Raw genomic sequence first — 18,159 nt, forward strand, 5'->3', positions numbered from 1 at the left:
GTCTGAGCATTGGCTGCAGATGGGTCCCTTCGGGCTCTGCTTCTACCTGAACGTCCGTAGGTTTGCCTCATGTCTGCCCTGCAGAATGGCAGCAACTGTACGAGAAGGTTCCTCATTGTGAAGGCCGAGCACAAAACAGCCAACGCAGCTCTGAAACGCAATTCGAGTGTTTGCTGTGTTGCGTCTACTCACGTGCCGTAGGCGCAAGCAAGTCACGTGCCCGAGCTGAACAACAGTGGGGTTGGGGAAGTGGACCCTCCCCCCGCGCAGTGAAGGTTGGGGGAGTGGGGGGGGGATATTTTGAGCAGTAATCCCCTCAGTGTGCCGTAGGAACCGTATCCTGGCGTGAGTATCCCAATTCCCTAATACATCTATGCATCACACGTGACAGTTTGGTTACTACAAGTTTGTATTAAAAACTCTCCTTTGGGAGCACTTCAGAAGGTTTTGATTCTTCTTTTGAGAACAGCTCCCAACACTGAATTTGCAGCATGGACACATTTCCTGTGGGCATCTGTGTCCTGACGGGCTTCTCTTGAGGTACGGTTCGATCTCAGAATACGTGCACGGATAAACGGATACAGTATGAATGAATGATGCTAGCCAGAACAGCGTGTTGGCTTTAAGACTGAAACAGAACAGTAAAAGGTCCACAAAGATGAAGACCTCCTATTTGGTGGTGTTTATGGAATTTCACAGCTCATAAACTTGCAAGGAGCAGAACTATTTTTTAATCATTTTCTTCCGTGCTCCCCCTGCTGCAAACCTAAGAAGGGGCAGCTCTGTTCTGAGTGAAATGGACTTGGCTGGATGGTGGCATTCGGGTTTCCATTTCCTGCCGGCCTTGTAGCAGGTGACCACTTAACTGATATTCAGGACATCTCAGCCTTGGTCACCGGGTAGCTGGTATTTCGGCACAAGAACCGAGGGCACGGAATTTAACGCTTGGGCCTCACTAAGCGCCGTGGTAAAATGAGACAGCATAAGCGTGGTGTCAGGGGATGTCTAGTGTCCCCCTCACCTGTGTTGACGTACTATGGTTTTGTTGGTCTCAGATTACCTACTCCGGCATCCCCTGTTGCAGTTTCTAGGGGAGAGAGAGCAAGGTCAATGTTGCTCATGGGAATGAGAAGCAGCAATTTGGGTGTCTCTCGAGGACAGGACGCCTGGGACCTCAGTTAGTGTAGCAGGGGGTCCAGTCCCGCCCCCGCCGCTCTCTGAATGTTCTTCCCTCAGGCTTCCTGCACCCCGGGGAGTAAAGCCAGAGAGCAGTAAGCACCCACACACAGAGGTTGCCCCCTCGGGGCATACATCAGAGCACTCTCTTTACCGCCTCAGTCAACTAGTTAACTTTATACCTAATTATCAATTATTTTTTATATTAACTTACCTGTATTCAAGTAACAGGTGTGTTTTCTGTCTTCTGCGTGGACCTGAACTAATATAAAACCAATGGCCAAAAGGGGGTACTTGTCAGGGACTGAACGTGTCCCTGGAGCATTTGGAGGTTGACATCCTAACCCCCAAGGTGATGGTGTTAGGAGGCGGGAGCTTTGGGAGGTATCAGGTCCTAAGGGTGAAGCCCTAATGAGCGGGCTTGGCTTCCTTACGAAAGAGACCCCAGACAGAGGGCTTCCTTCCCTTCCGCCAGGTGAGGACCGCGAGGACCGGGAAGCGAGGTCTCAGCAGACACGGAATCTGCAGGTGCCGTGATCTCAGACTTCCCAGCTCCAGGACTGTGAGAAGTAGGTTTCTGCTGTGGATAAGCCCTCCAGTGCATGGTATTCTGTTCCAGCCACTCGAACTGACTGACACAGTGCTGAAGGAGACACTGAGACTGAGAAATACATGCCCGTGTCCTGTGGCTTTCCAGCAAGGAGTGAATATCGCCTGGGAAGCGCGGTTTTCGTGGAACTAGGGCTGGAAGCCACATTACAGGGAGCCTAAGAGCAAAACCATCACAGCGTGGGCAGACGTGTGTGTGCAATGAGCAGCCTCTTGGAGTCACTCGGGGGCTTGAGCTTAGGTAGAGCGAAGAGGAAAATAGACCACCTTTTTCAGATTGAAAGTGTAAACCCTGTTGGTTGCTTGCTTTGTTCTCTAATTCCTCCTGCCCTGCCCCGTGCCCCTCCTCCCGGGCCCGGTGCCTTGTTCTGTGGCAACTAGCTCTTCCGTAGACATCTGATTGGTGGACGGCTGCGTGTGGATGGAGTGGATGTGTGGGATTTAAGGAGGTGAGAGGCGTCATGGAGCAAACGGGTTACAGTTGGTTATTGGTGGATGCTCTCCCTCCTTCCTTTCCTTTTGGTGGGTCCCCACACCTCACAGTCAGTACCTGGGAACAGAACTTGACAAGTAACAAAAGTATTTATTTGGGTGTCAGTCAGATTTTTCTCACTGAGTTTTCCTCCTTTCCCTTTTCGCATTTGGCATATGCTATGTCCTCTTTCTGCAGAGACTTGCTGGAATCACTATTTATTTATATGGAAAAAAAAAAAAAAGACTGTAGCTCTAACTGGACCGGTCTGGAGAACTCACTCATTCTCTGGAAATAGCTGGATGACTGGGTTTCTGCTAACAGCAGAATTTGATTTGCTCCTACACCTTCTTGTTTTGTTCAGTGCCCTTTTGGAGTTTGGCAAAATTACTTTTAATTATCTCTGCTGCTTCCTTTAATAAGTAGCTTTGAGCAGTTTCCTAGGGCTGCCTCTTGTCTTTCTCCGTAAGATTGCTCTTGCTTCTCCAAAACACATTAAAAGGAGACACTGAAGGCAACTTGGCACTATTGAATTTTAGTCACAGTGTCTGCGCGGGAGCAGGGACTTGCTAGGGTAAAGGTAGCACCTGCTGGAAAAAGCACATGGCCTATTTTGGGAATCTGGGCATTCAGCAGCTGTAATAATTACAATGGTAAATCCGCCCTCCCCCCTCCCCCAAATTACATGGTTCACTGTGTTTATGGTGCAGAAAGAAATGCCAGCCTCTCGGGTGCAGGAGATCAGCGGCATTATTTCCTCACTTATTTAGGAACCCATTTAAATTTGTCTGTTGTCATTCTGAGATAGAGTGACACAAGAGGGAGAAACAAAGCAAATTATACAAAAAAAGGAAAGAAAAGAAAAAGAGATAGGCTCAGGTTTGTGGGCTGGGAAAGCACATATTGGCTATCTAAAATTAGCAACTCCTAGAACACGGTAAAATCCTACCTTCCAAAGCTATTCCAATACCCTAGTTGCAGTTTTACTTTGTATTTCATTTGCCAGGATACGACTGCTGTGTGTAAGGAAAAAGAACCAAATTTATTTAATTCAATAAGCAGCTAATAGGTCCCTACGCTTGCTGGGTAAACAGTTTATTGAGAGATTCGACTCATTGGGTTCATTTAACTACAACTTACCCCCCTCCCCGCCCCGCCCCATACCTAACCATGTCATTGGATAGCTGACCATACACTCATTTCTCCTTTGGTGTAAGGGAATGAGTAACCCTATTGTTCTATGAGCAACTTCTCCATTTTGCATATTGGCTACTAATGCCGTGGTCTTCTGACTCACCGGGCTCGGGATCCAGCAGGCCGTCTTCCATCCTGCACTGTCAATCCTTCCTTTCCTCCAGAATTCCCCTCTCCTTTTCTCTCTCTCTTACTCCTTCTGTCCCTCCAAATACACGTCTCTCCCTTATTCTAAAATAAGGTAGCAAACTAACAAAATGCACAAAAAAAGAAAGGCACATAAATATTCTCAGCCACCCATTCAGACAATTGTTCTATGTTGTTCTCTTTCGTGAGATGCTATAAAGTTATATTGAGGGTCAATAGGGGAACCAGAACTAGGGAAAGGACTGTTTTTTTTTCTAAGCATGTTGTTGAGAATATTTATCACAACACACAGTTATTTGGAAAAGAAGACGCATAGGAAAGAATTACTGTATTTAAATTGATGAGTTCCGTTGCTTCTAAGTAACTGATGTCTCTTTCTTACGAATGATCTTGTGAACGTGATTCCCTTCACAAGGTCACAGCTTCAGAGCAGAGAACTCTGTGTGGGGCTCACTCATACCAAGTGTGAACATTAAATGGTGTCCTCCACTGTTTTGCTAGGCCTGTTCTTGGCTTCATTTTATCATCTTCCCTTTTCTCTGATTTATTTTGAGACCAGGATGAACATCAGTACACGTGTCCAGTGTCTCCTTACCTCCCCCGTGAAGCGCCAAGCTCCGTCTTGGACATGACCCATCTCCAGCGGCCCCGCTTGGTCTTCAGGAATCCACCACCGCTGGTGACTGCTCCATTCTTTTCCTCTATGCCTTTGGCTCCTTCAGTTGTCTGGGTATTTTCTACCTGTGAATGATGCACCTTTCCTCTTTTCCTAATTTGTCCTTTCTGGCTCCTGTCTGTACTGTGTTACCAATCTCATCTGTGTCCATGGTATTATCTCTTCCTTCCATGGGAATAACCTGCTGATACCGATTCTCAGGCTGTGGCTTCCTTCTGTAGCTTTAGTTCTACCCTTCTTGGTGCCTTTCAGGCTCTCCATTTGTGGCCCTGCTCGTTCTTACTTACCAGTTAACAGGACCCACCATCTCCTCTCTTAAACCCATGCTTCCTGGTTTCCTTTGTTTAATTCCACTAACATCTTCCAACATTGAGGCCTCAGAGCTGACTTGGCTTTTCCATCATTTCTGCCTTGTTATTGGTCCTCTCCCTACTCAGCCCCTCTATTCTTTATCCAATAAAGACTAACTTACACAAGGCTACGACAGCTAGCTTCCTGCACACTGCTGCCAGGTTAATAATTTTTATCCATTAATAAAGAAAAGGAGTATGGCACAAAGGGATGAATGTGACCACTGAAGCCAAGTAGGCCTGGATTTGAGCCCATACTCTGTTCTTCACTAGTATAGCTGAGTTACTTTACCTCATAGTATAGCCTCAAATTTGGTAAGTCATGATGGGCTGCTTTATGATGCCTAGTCACAACTCCCACTGCTTATAATGACAAGATTTTCCTTCCTTTCTTATATCACATATCCGATATGGAATGGTAGGGGTCCATGAATGGGGACGGAAGTGCTGTACTCTTTTGCAATAAAAGTTAAATGCTGAAACTCAAAAGCAACACAGGTACCTTCCGCTCAGTTTCATTGCCATGGCTAACTTTGGGTGGTGGGAGTGGGGGACTGATGACCCATTACTCTCAGGCTTGGGCTTGCAATGAGGGAGGGATGTTTGCTCAGTCTAAGCAGAAGCTCAGTGAGCCACTGTGCTCTGTTCCTTCCTCCACAGACTAGCATTTTACAGATAGGATATGCCCCTTAGCCTGAAATAAAATGATGTGGAAAACAGTTGCTATGGACTGGTGAAGAAATTGCAATGTAATTGAGAAATAAACTTCTCTGATTTTAAGCCACGAAGTTTGGGGATCAGTTGTTATGCAACACAGTGTAGCAAGAGCTGATGAATACAACTCTGGACAGCACTTAAAATTATGACTACTGTCTTACAGCCACGGTGGAGGTGTTCTGCAAACAAGTTAGCAGGAGATGCCAGATTAATTGTGCATAGTCATGGCCCTGATCATACAATTTCCATGCTCAAACGCCATTTTCTTAGAATAATTTAGTTCTCTTACTTGATCTGTCAAGATTTGTTTGTATGTTTTCACTTCAACAATACTTAAAAACTATGTATTAATCTCAGCCATTGGCCTTATGCTCAAATTCAACTCTTCTTGTAATCACCTCAGTCTCCTTGTACTTTCTTAATTTGTGATTTCCTTTGAAATTCCTTGTAATGTTCTTTCTACATTTTGCCCTGAATACAACTTCTAATCTGTATCCTTTCAAGACTGATTTCCCCCTGATTTTCCCTTCTCGAAAAGTTTCCTGGTCCCTCAGGTAGATGACCACTTTCTTCCTCCAGTTTCCATAGCGTTAGAACGACATCATCACCTGGCATATCACTTTCTTATTATGTAAATTACAAATATGCCTTGTCTGTTTGAGAGAGCGTGTATGACAGTCTGGATGCAGGCTTGAAGAAGTGAAGAATGCTTCTTGGATATTGAGTAGATGAACTTCATGTCCACTGCGTTAGCTTCTAAAACAAGCAGAATCTATTAAAAAGATCTTTCAAAAGTAAATGACATTTATTTTCTACTAGGAGACTTTGCCTGTTGAAAAGAGCTCTTGCAGGAACTACAGAATCCATAATCAGAGTTTGTTAGTTTAGTATCAAATATAGAATGTATATGGAAAGAAGATAAAGTAAGTGAAAGATCATGACAGAGTTATTTAGCTAAGGATTGATGTGAAAAAGTCACTTTGACAACCTCAGCTTTAATTCAAACTTTTATTGCCTGTCTCTTGAGAACAGACATATATTCACCCTTGTTTTTAAAATAAATTTTTTCCTCTCAGATATTCCTTACAAGTCATTAACTCATATATCAACCATCCCTATTTTGAGCCATTTTATGCATGTGAAGACAAAAATATTTCTGTTTCTTATTATCTGCACCTCACTGGCCCTCTTCTCTTTGGGGGTCCCTATATGTGATAGGGACTTCATTAGCAGTCCCTGTGTATCAGAGGCAGAAGCACAGTCTTTTATAAACCCTAAGACTTCAGAGATATATTGGCTCTGTTCACTCAGAAGTTCTCAACTTACTGGTCAGGTGGTATTCAGGCTGTCCTTAGCCTCAGGGATATAGGATTCAAGTAATTTGTTCCAGATGGTAGGAGAGAAAGCCTAGGTATTGGCTAATAATTAAATCCAACTTTGAGAGTTTAAGTCCAAGATAGGGAAAAGTAACACAATGTTCTATAAAGGAGAAGCAAATAGTAGTTTAAAAAATATTATATATACATAAAATAATATATATAATGTATATATAATATTCTAATATTTATATATTTATAAAGTATTATATACATCATTATGTATACCTACAAAATGAGCACATGCGTGAGAAAGATTGATTTAGGTACAGGTAGAGACATACTCATCACTGTGAGGAATCAACAAGATGTATAGAAAAGACATTGGGTAGGTTACATTGTTACGAATACAAAGCTACCACTTAGGAAACTGAAAGCAAATATAACACTATAATGATGATTATGTACATGGGCCATACAAGCAAAAATAAATCATTTTGCACGACCCAGAAAGAAAAATCCGCTATAAAAATTAAAGACTTTAACACTCCTCTCGGTGATTAAATATGGAGATTAAAGCTAATTACACAGATTTGAATAACTATCAGTCAAGACCACTCGAATTATTAGATACACATTCTTTTAATGCACATAAAATACCAGTAGAGATCATGTACTAGGCAGTAAAACCAATGTCAGTAAATTCCAAAGGCTTTGAAATCACTAAATACAAAACACATTCACTGACCACAGTGAACTAAAAATGCGGAACAGTAACAAATAAATGTGTTAGTTTGCTTGGGCTTCCATAACAAAGGGCCACGGACTGGGGGCAGGGGGGTTAAACAACAGAAATTTATTTCCTTACAGTTCTGGAGAGTGGAAGTCCAAGATAGAAGGTGTCAGCGGGGTTGATTTCTGCTGAGACCTGTCTCCTTGGCTTGTAGATGGCTGTCTTCTCCCTGTGTCCTCAAGGGGTCTTCCTTTCCTACCTGTGTTCACTGTTCCTCTTCTTATAAGGACACCAGTCATACTGGATTACGATCCACATTGACCTCATGTGCACTTAATTCCCTCTTTAAAGATCCTGTCTCCAACTACAGTCACATTCTGAGATACTGGGATTCAGGACTTCAAAATATGAATCTGGAATGGATTCCATTCAGCCCACTAAGATAACTAGAAAAGCCCCCAAATATGTGAACATTCAACAACACATCTGAAAATAGCTTCTAGGTTAAAGAGAAAGTAACAGGCAAAATTTGAGATATTTTGAACTTCAAAATAGTAAGATCAACATTTCAAAATTGATGTGATGCAGCTAAAACAATGCTAAGAGGAATATTTATAGCTTTAAATAGTTATACTAGAAAGCAAGAACAGTTCAAAATTTTCAAAATCTGAATTTCCACCTGAAAAAAAATTAAAGATTAAATAAACTCCAGGAAAGTAAATAAGAGGAAATAGTAAATATAAGAGAAGAATGAAACAATAAACAGATAAGTGATATTGGAAATTTAAAAAAAAGAGCCAAAAGTTGGCTATTTAAGAAGATTCGTAGAATTGACCAAAGGTTAGGAAGACCAGTCAGAAAAAGACAAAACAGGAAAAAGGCAGCAATGTAGTTTAATGGGGAAAGAAGAGTATTCAATAAATGTTGCCAGAAAATTCTATATATAAACGGGAAAGAATAAACCCTATTCATACTCCCACCACTGCCAAAAGTTAATCCCGTATTGACCCTTAATCTAATTGCAAACACGTAAACTTTCAAACTCATAGACTTAGAGGATTTTTGCAACCTTAAAGTAAGCAATGATTGCTTAGTGCAGAAAGCACTGCATGTAGAAAAAAATACATTTCTTTTTTTTTAAAAATTGAGATAAAATTGACATATAACATCATACTAGTATGTGTACAGCGTAATTTATGTGTATGTATATATTGCAGAATGATCACTGAGGTAAGTCTAGTTAATAACACCACATACTTAAAATTTTTTTCTTGTGATGAGATCTTTTAAGATCTAGTCCCTGAACTTTCAAATATACAAAACAGTATTATCGACTATAGTCAGCGTGTTGTACATTACATCCCCAGGACTTACCTTATTTTGACTGTCTTCACCCATTTTGCCCACCCCACATCTTCTGCCTCTGGCAACCACCCATGTGTTCTCTTGTTCTATGCATTTTTTTAAATTCCACATATATGTGAGATCATACAGTATGTCTTTCTCTATGTTATTTCGCTTAGTACAGTACTCTCAAGTTCCATTCATGCTATCACATATGGCAGGATTTCCTTCTTTTCTATGACTAAATGATATTCCAGTGTGTGTGGGTGTGTCTAGAAAATCTCACATTTTCTTTATCTACTTGTTCACCGGCAGACACTTGTGTTGTTTCTGTCTTAACTGTTGTAAATAATGCTGCAGTGAACATGGAGATATCTCTTCAAGATCCTATTTTCATTTTCTTTGGATAAATACCTAGAATCGAGATTGCTGGATCACCTGGTTGTTCTATTTTTAATTATCTGAGGAACCTTTATACTGTTCTGCATAGTGGAATATCCATTTATATTCCCACCAGCCATGCACGGGGTTCATTTTTTCCCCACATTCCTGCTAACACTTCTTATTTCTTTTTTTTTTTTTTTTTGATACTAGCCATTCTGACAGGTGTGAGGTGATGTCTCATTTTGGTTTCGATGTTCATGTCCCTGATGATGAGCTGTGTTGAGTACCCTTTCATGTACCTGTTGGCCATCTGTATTCTTCAGAAAAAAATGTCAGATCAGATCCTCTGTCCGTTATTTAATCCGACTGTTTATTTAAGTTTTTTTTTTATTGAGTTGTGTGAGTTCATATATGTTGGATATTACCTCTTCTATGATGTATATTTTGCAAGTATTTTCTCCCATTCTTTAGACTGCTGTTTCCTTTTGTTGGTTTCCTTTGTTGTGCAAAAGCTTTGAAGTTGGATGTAGTCCCATTTGTATATTTTGCTTTTGCTGCCTTTGCTTTGGTGTTAAATCTAAACGATCATCCCCAAGAATGATGTCACGGAGTTTACTGTCTACAGTTTCTTCTAGGAGTTATATGGTTTCAGGTCTTATTTTCAAATCTTTAGTCAATTTTGAGTTGATTTTTGTGTGTGGTGTAAGAGAGTCATCAGTTTCATTTTTTTTTTTTTTCACATGTGACCAGTTTTCTCAACACCATCAATTGAAGAGACTATCCTTTCCCCATTGTATGCTTTTGGCTGCTTGTTGTAAATTTATTGAACATATAGGTGTGAGTTTATTTCTGGCCTCTCTGTTCTATTGCATTAATCTATATGTCTGTTTTTATGCTAATACCATACTGTTTTGATTACTGGCTTTGTAATATGTTTAAAATCAGGAAGCATGATGCCTCCAGATTTCTTCTTCTTTCTCGGTATTGCTTTGGCTCTTCAGGGCCTTTTGTGGCTCCATATAAAATTTAGAATTATTTAAACTGTATTTCTTAAATATTTAAAACTCATTCTCTTTAAGAGTCAGCATTCAGAAAATAATTAGGCAAACTACAGTCTTGGGAGACAATATATGCAATACGTATCTATAACAAAGATTCATATCCAGAATATATATAAAGAACACCTACAAATAAAAGACTACATAAATAAATAAATAAATGACAAAAAACTCCAAAATTTGGCAAAAATCTTGGGCACTTAAAAAAATGTGGATATACAAATGATTAATAAGCAGATAAAAAGATGTTCAACATCATTATTCATTAGGGAAAAGCAAATTAAAAGCACAATGCAATGAATTTTATACCTATGAGAAATAAAAATACTACATTTTGTCAAAGATGTAGAGCAACTGGAAGTCTCACACTGAGGCAGTTTTAAGTGTTACAAATACAATGGAAACTGATATTCATTATGCTACTAAAGTTAGACACTTACCTTGTGATGAGTTATTCCACCTCTAGGTATTTACTCCCCCCAAACTGCAACATATATTCAACCCAAAACTTCCACAAGAATGTTTTATTGCAATAACCCCAGTCTGGAAACAACCTATATATCCATCAGCAGAAAAAGTATTAAATTATAATAGATATGATAATATTATATAGCAGTAAAAGAGAACAAGTTCCTTTTATTCTCATGGAAGCACAAAAATCATGACACTGAGCAAATTTGTATGAAGTTTAAGAACAGACAGATCCCATTTATAAAAACAGAACTAAGAAAACGGTTGTACCTGGGGCAGGGAGAGGGGACTGACCCTAAAGGAGCATGGGAACTCTGTAGGATGATCACAACGTCCTGTACCTCGATGGGAATTTTGGTGATATGGGTACATACAGTTGTCACAACTTATAAAATTACGTACTTATTTATGCATTTTATGGTAAGTAATTATATCCCCCAATTGAGGAGGAGTATTTGAGTATTTTGAAGGCAACAGTACTATGTAGAGCATTCTACACACTGAATGTTGGTGTCCTCTTGGAACTCAAATGTCGACACCCTACCCACCCTGAGTGATGGTATCGGGAGGGCGGGGCCTTTGGGAGACGATTACCTTGGATAAGGCCGTGAGTTTGGGGCCCTGAAGAATGGGACGAGCGCCCTTCTATGAGTCACAAGAAGCTTGCCTGGCCTCTCTGCTCTCTACCCTGGAGGACCCCACAGGAGGTCTGCCATCTGCAAGCCAGGAAGAGAGCTCTCACCAGCACTCATGTCCGCACCCCAATCTCAAACTCTCCCAGAGAAATAAAGGTCTCTTGTTTAAAGCCAGCCAGTCTATGGTATTTGTTATAACAGCCGCAGAGGACTGAGACAGAGGCCACAGATGTGAATGGTGGGAGGAAGCATGAGGAGAGTGACAGCAGATCCCAGACTCAAGACAAGGGGGCAAGCAGGTGGATGTGTGCAGGAAACCCTGATCACCAGTGGACCACAAGCAGAGAGGAACGTATGTTTGTTGGCTGGGTTGATGCTGACAGAAGCAGTGTGAGTAAAGTGGATACTCCCTTCATGAGTTTCGGGAAGAAATACTCAACAAGGCCAACAAGCAGAGGCACCCTGCCAAGGTACAAATGATACCTGGACATTGATTATTTTGAGCAGAGATACTAAAATAGGGTTATGTAGGATGTTTTTTCCAAGAGTCTTTTTCACTTGAAAATCGTTAACAGAAGACCTCCCCTGCTTACACGTTGATGATCACATGGGGTCCCTCAGCACCACTGTTGTTTTGTTTTTTAATCACCAACTCCCTGCCCCAAAATGATCTTCCTCAAATAGCCAGTCAGTTTAAGTAAAAACCTGGAGCTTCTTATGTAAATATAGAATAAGGAAAAGTCTTTTGTGGTCTTATCCCAAAATTCTGTAACTAGAATCCTGGTATTTGGAAATTCTAGGAGCCATAACAGCCTTCGTCTCTAAAATCCAAGGAACCATTCATGTGTAGAGACAGCTCAGTTTGGCCAGCGGTTTCTGCTGCATGCCTCTTGGTCCACATCTGTGTGCTTCTTCCCAGCTGTGGACTATCAGCTTGTCATTCCAGCCTGTATGGAAATGACAGATCTTCTAACGTATGAGGTTCAGCAAGAGCAGGCTTTTCATCCTGAGACCTTTCAGGAATGCTGGGAAGCAGAGACCCTAAAGAAACCCATGCTAATCTCATTCCTCTGTTAGTAAAATAGCTCACAATTCTTGGCGCTGTCTCAAAAGCATGGTTTTAAAAGTTCCCTAAAATCAAACCTGAGCCTTCTCCAAATTATACTGAATTAACCAACAAGTCTACTCACTCCAATCTTGCTAAACCTCGCAACGTTGGGAGTTACCAATGGAATAGATACTTAAAGTCCATCAGCAACAGAGTTTCTGGACACGCTAGATCAGGGTTTTTAAAATTAAGATCCCTGGAGTTCTGGGGCTGTTTCAGACATCCTCAGGCTCTTCTGTCTACAAGGCTGAGCTGGCCCAGAAACTTGGAAAGATGAGGGAAGAAAGCCTTTTTCAGGAGCTTTGTAGACCTGCTGTCCAAATCCAACATAAGAACTGCAGAGGCCCATCACTCAAGAAGACTCCAGTGCCAATATCTCAGAATTAAAATGATTTATTGAGGAAAAAAGTCATCCTGTTGTAAGATAGTTGGGTGGATAAATACATGCAGAGATGAGTGTCCTGCATTTGTTTTCTATACTTGTGGCTTCTTTTTCCTACTTCTCATTCTCTAAATGCCAGTTCTTCCCCCACACCAACCTTCACAGATCTCTTCCTTCCTTGAATTGTGCAGACCCCTCCAGTTAGGCTCCCAGCTAACCTGCTCTGAGATAGTGGGGAGCACACCATATCACATATCACATGTGTGCAGAAATGAAGGGGGCAGGGCTGGGTGAGAGGAGCAGAGCTGCTGTGTGACAGAGGCAGGAATGTCTCCGCCTCTCTTACAGGGACATCTCTTCAGCCTCAGACAAGCCCAGAAGAACTCAGCTGCCACTGCCAGCTACTGGGAAGAGAGGGTCCAAAAGGACACTGGGTGAGACATTACAGTGTCCTCGACAACCAAAGTTCTAGATGAGCTGCAGTGAGAGGCCACCCAGCAGTCTGGAAACAAGAGCAGAAGGGAGCAGAACCATCTGGAGTCACCTCCATGTTCCACTTTGCCCTGTGAAATACATCCCAGGGGCATCCTTGCATTTGAGTCTCCCACACTCATTTCCAGGACCTCCTCCTTTGACATCCCTTTCTTGACAAGGCATCCTGTTGAAGTTTCAAGAGAAGCACACTATCCAGTTCTCCTTCAGAGCATGAAGTTCACTGTAATGTAAAATTATGTTTTCTAGTCTGTGTCTCCATTAAACTGTCAGGTCTTCTCATAAGGAGGGGGGATAAGAATATATTGCTCATTTCGTATTCCCAGTGCAAATTCAGTGCTGGTTACAGAGCAGAATATCTTTGCTAACTACCTAGCTGTATAGAACAAGGTTCTGGAAACTTCGAAGAGCAGGGGAAGAGTACAAAGGAGTGTGTTCTGCTGTAGGAGTGGAGAGAGGTCTGGAAGGGAGAAGACAATGAACATCCTTCCAGCTTCTGTGTTCTTGCTGAGGTCCGAGGCCAGGGAATGATGAAAGCTGGCTGGGAGTGGGGAGAAATCGGCTTCTGGAAGATATGAGCAAAGATTTGAAAGAACCACCTTAAAGAATGGAAAACAGCCAATTAAAGGCTTGAGTAATAATAACAAAAAATCGGTAAAAAAATTTTTTAAAAAGTGTAGGGAATTGACTCAGAATGTTTGTGTGCTTAGCTAAAAATAGTTGGAAAAAGGGACAGACAGAGCAGGTACCACAGGACTTCAAAAGAAAAACGATTTGGTCTGGTGCAAATAGGGTTGAAATAATTGAGCCAATTGAACGAAGTCGCAGTATTGTTTTGAAATATTTCAGTCCCAGGATAATTTCAAATGGGAACCTACCTTTCTAGTTTCTTCCTGCCATTACGGGGGCGGGGGGAATGGAAAAACCTTCAAAGATTTACTTAGGCAATGGCCTTTCAGTGAAACCACGACAGGGTACTGTGTCTTCTTCAGTGACCCATAATTGAACTCCCAGAAGATACTGTTGTTTATGCAGATCCTGACTTGGTACAAAATTGGAGAAATCAGTGGTGTAGTTACATGACAAGCAAAACTTTTAAGCACTTTGTGTCCAATTGAAAGGAATTCTCTCAAGGAATAATTAAATATATGAACGCAATTTGAATTATGAAAAAAAAACATAAAGGAGACCATGTCCATATTGGCTTTTGGAAGCTGAGTTCCAAGGTGAGCAGAAATAACCATTTCTGAGACCTTGAATTACCATGGATGGTGGATATGATACCGGGCATTAAAGCCTCTGAGATCTTACCAGACCTGAGAATTTCTAGGACAGTGTGTGAACATCATGGGAAGAAGTAAGATTCCAGGTTTTCTCTCAGCCCAGTAGGGAGGGTGGGAAGGCTGGTCTTAGGAATTTGGAGTAATGGCAAATCTTCAGAAAACACCATAAATCATGCACGAAATGCAGACAAGATCTAACAGAAGATAGTGTTTACCTGGAAGGCTGAAGGAATGTCGTTTTCTGTGACCGTCCCCGAGACCCCAGGACTGTGTTTCTTGCCACATGTCGTCATGAGATCTGTATGGCTCCAGCCCCATGGGCATTGTTCTCTGGTGCCAACACCATGTACCATACATAAGAGCCCGGCAGTCAGCACAGAAATTTCATTTACTCTTCAGCTTTGTGGAAGATTGAGGCTTTCTTTTGTTTTAGTAGTTGGTGGTGGTTTTGGCAGGGAGGGGGGTCGATGTTCCGTGTGTATTTGAGAAGGTATATCCTCTATGAGCTGAGGATAAAGTAAGATGTCTATCCGTGAAATCTGCTCCAGCAGTTGGAGGACGCGTGTCTCCTGTGTTCTCATGGACTTGAGTCCTTCTGACGGGTCTCGGACAGAGAACGATATGTCTGCCCCCTTCCCCTGGGTTCTTCCATCTGTTTCTTCGTGCATCGGCTTTCATTTGTACTCAGTCGTGCTGGGTTCTGTGTTCTTTGGTGCGTGGATTTTTATCAGTATTGTATCTTTATTGTGAATTGGGACTTTTAAAATAAAGCATCCTTTCTTTTTCACGCATTTAAAGCTTTGTAGCCTGAATTCTACCTTGTCTCTTGCATCCACACCTCCGTAATATTTGCATTTGCTCCGTGGTATCTTTGCCCATCCCTTGATTTTGTTTTCTCCAGGTCACTTTGCTTTCACATGTGTCTCTTCTCTGCAGTGCGGAGTTAGACTTTTCTTTGCAAACTACCCTAAGGGTATTTTTTAATAGTGCAAGTTAGACTCATTTACATTTATAAATTTTATATCTTTGTTATTTATTGAATATACTTATTGTATTTACTGTGTTTCTTTCTTTCTAAACTCTTATTTATTTGTATTACTTACTGCATTTTTGTGCTAGTGGTTATCTTTGTAACACTTTATATAATGACCTGAGTGCTTTTTACCCGATTCAAAGATCTCCTTTGCACGACATCCAACCATTACTTATATGATAATTGATGATCTTAGTGTGTTTTTCCTTCCACTTTCCCCTTGTTTTAGCTCCTTATTTTGATTTTGTCACATTATGCCTCCTGTCTTACCCCACTTTGGAGTTACTTTGAGATCTACATTCAATATGTTCAGTGCTCAGCACTGGTTTTAGCAGAGGGTCTCCCAGTGTATGTCTCAATTAGATGAAACTCATTCTCTAGTATATTCCCCAGGAAGCTATCTTGCCTGCAGTATTCCTTGTGTTCTTACATTTTTAAAACCTTTTTCCATAGATTCATACTTGAAGGATTACTCAACTAAATAGAATCGTTGGCTCTTTTATGGAATGTTTTTAAAGTGTTGCTTTACTTGTGTCTTCTTTTCTATGTTGCTTTCAGTAACTCTGATGTCACCTTGATCTTATTTCCTTTGTAAGTGACTTAGCTATTTTGCCTGGAAGCTTGGAAAATGTTTCTTGACTTTAAAGTCAAAGAGACATATTTAGGTTATATCTTGGAACTGACCATTCGAAGTCCCTTTCCTAGATACCTGGTGGGTATCTTCCAAATGAAGACCTATGTATTCTTCACTTTTTGAAATGTTTCAGTGGATTATAGTTGTAAGTAGTCTGTTACACTGTTTTGGTTTTTCACTCTTTGAGGACTCTAATTATAATTTTGTTGTATCTTCTGTTTTATATCAACTTTCTCTTTGAAACATTAAGTATATTTCTTTATGTCCTGTTTCTTTTCTTGTCTGTTTGCATTCCTTGTTCCTCAGGGACTTTCTAACTTAATCTTTATTTAAAGATGCCATCTTTTTTCTCCTTCAGTTTTATTCCTTGTTCACGCGACTCTTAGTTCATATCTTGCTGTGTTGGTCCATTTCTGCCTAAAGTTTTAAATTTCTGATTGAAAGTGTTTCGTATCTACGAATAGTTGTTCAAGGATAACTAATTATGGGTAGGGTGATTTGTGAATGTGTTCCTTTGTTTTCTGTTTGACATTTTCGGAAAGTTTTTCTTTAAATCAGCATCAGCCTCTGCTAGTGACTTCTTTTAATAGTTTTATATGGAAGCCAGTCTTTTTTGTTTGTTTTGCCATTTAAATTTTTTGTTTAGTTTCCTATACTCACGAACCAGGTATGGGTGAAGATTTTGGATTCTAATTGGTTCAGTTTTTTCCTCTTTTGTGTCAGAAGGGCCCTATTGGCTATTGTTACCTTCTTCAAGTTTGCCACGTCTCCATGGATGACCTCCTGTTCCGAGTCACTAAGAGTTTATGGCTTTCGTGGACTGCTGCCTCTTGCTGTACACATTCTCAAGCCCCTTCTGTTTTTGCAGTAGCAAGATCTCTGCTCTCCCAGGTCTCAGACCTGGTCTCAATAATTCTCCATGGAAGGTAGGAGTCTTTCTTTCTAAAAGTACTTTCATCCCAGTTCTTCTACCACTAGGCCCCTGTTTTTATGGAGCACATATGGATGTCAGGCATGATCTTGTAGCTGTTTCCCGGCATATGCATGAAAATTCCTTCAAGTCTAAATGCCAGTGGGATATTGGCTGTTGTGTGGGAAACTATAAAATGGCCAAGAAAGAACTCTCAGCCCCCCCCCAAAAAAATTAATGAGAAATTATAAAGTGTGCCTAAGTGTGTCACAAGGGACTTTCAAAAACATTAATAAATTAAATTTGTGAAGTAAGAACACAAGGATGTAAGATTTCAGGGAAGAGATGGCAAGTTCATGGGAAGAAATAAAACTTTAGCTGGCAGAGATCAGAAAAGAAATAGAAAAAAATCAGAAATAAAACAATACAGGCATTATTAGAAAAAAAGATATCACCAGGTACACAGAAAGGAGACTTCCTTGTAGGATCAAATTCTTATTCATATAATTCATATAAGAAAAACATGCAGAAAATAACAAAAACAAAAAAAAAAGAAAGAAAAACATGTAGCTAGATCTACATATCTATCTGTATGCAAACAGACATAGACACATAAAAATAAGACCCCAGTGAAACAGTGTGCATGACTATGTTTAAGTCTATAAAACACAAAGCTTAAAATCATCATGTAACAGTTGTAATACCAACATATAAATACAAATGCAGGGAGATCAGAAACCTTGTTTGTGACATCATAGGAGATATTTTATACTTAAGAAACTCAAAAATAACGAGAACAGTGGGGGTGGAGCACAAACCAGGCAAATGCAGATAAATGAATAGCGTGAGGTAGGTGGACGGAGGCTAGCTAGTAAGGTAATACAGTAGCCTAATGGAAATCGTTATCTTATAATCAGACAATGACATATTTAGGCTAAAAATCAGACAATGACATATTTAGGCTTCCTGTTTAAAACACAGGAAGCACCTACAATGTTAAAGAACACAATTCACAATCAAAATGTTTGCGGTTCC

Source organism: Ursus americanus, chromosome 27 (genome assembly GCF_024610735.1).
Source record: "Ursus americanus isolate L20-20 chromosome 27, mUrsAme1.1.p, whole genome shotgun sequence".
NCBI lineage: Eukaryota > Metazoa > Chordata > Mammalia > Carnivora > Ursidae > Ursus > Ursus americanus.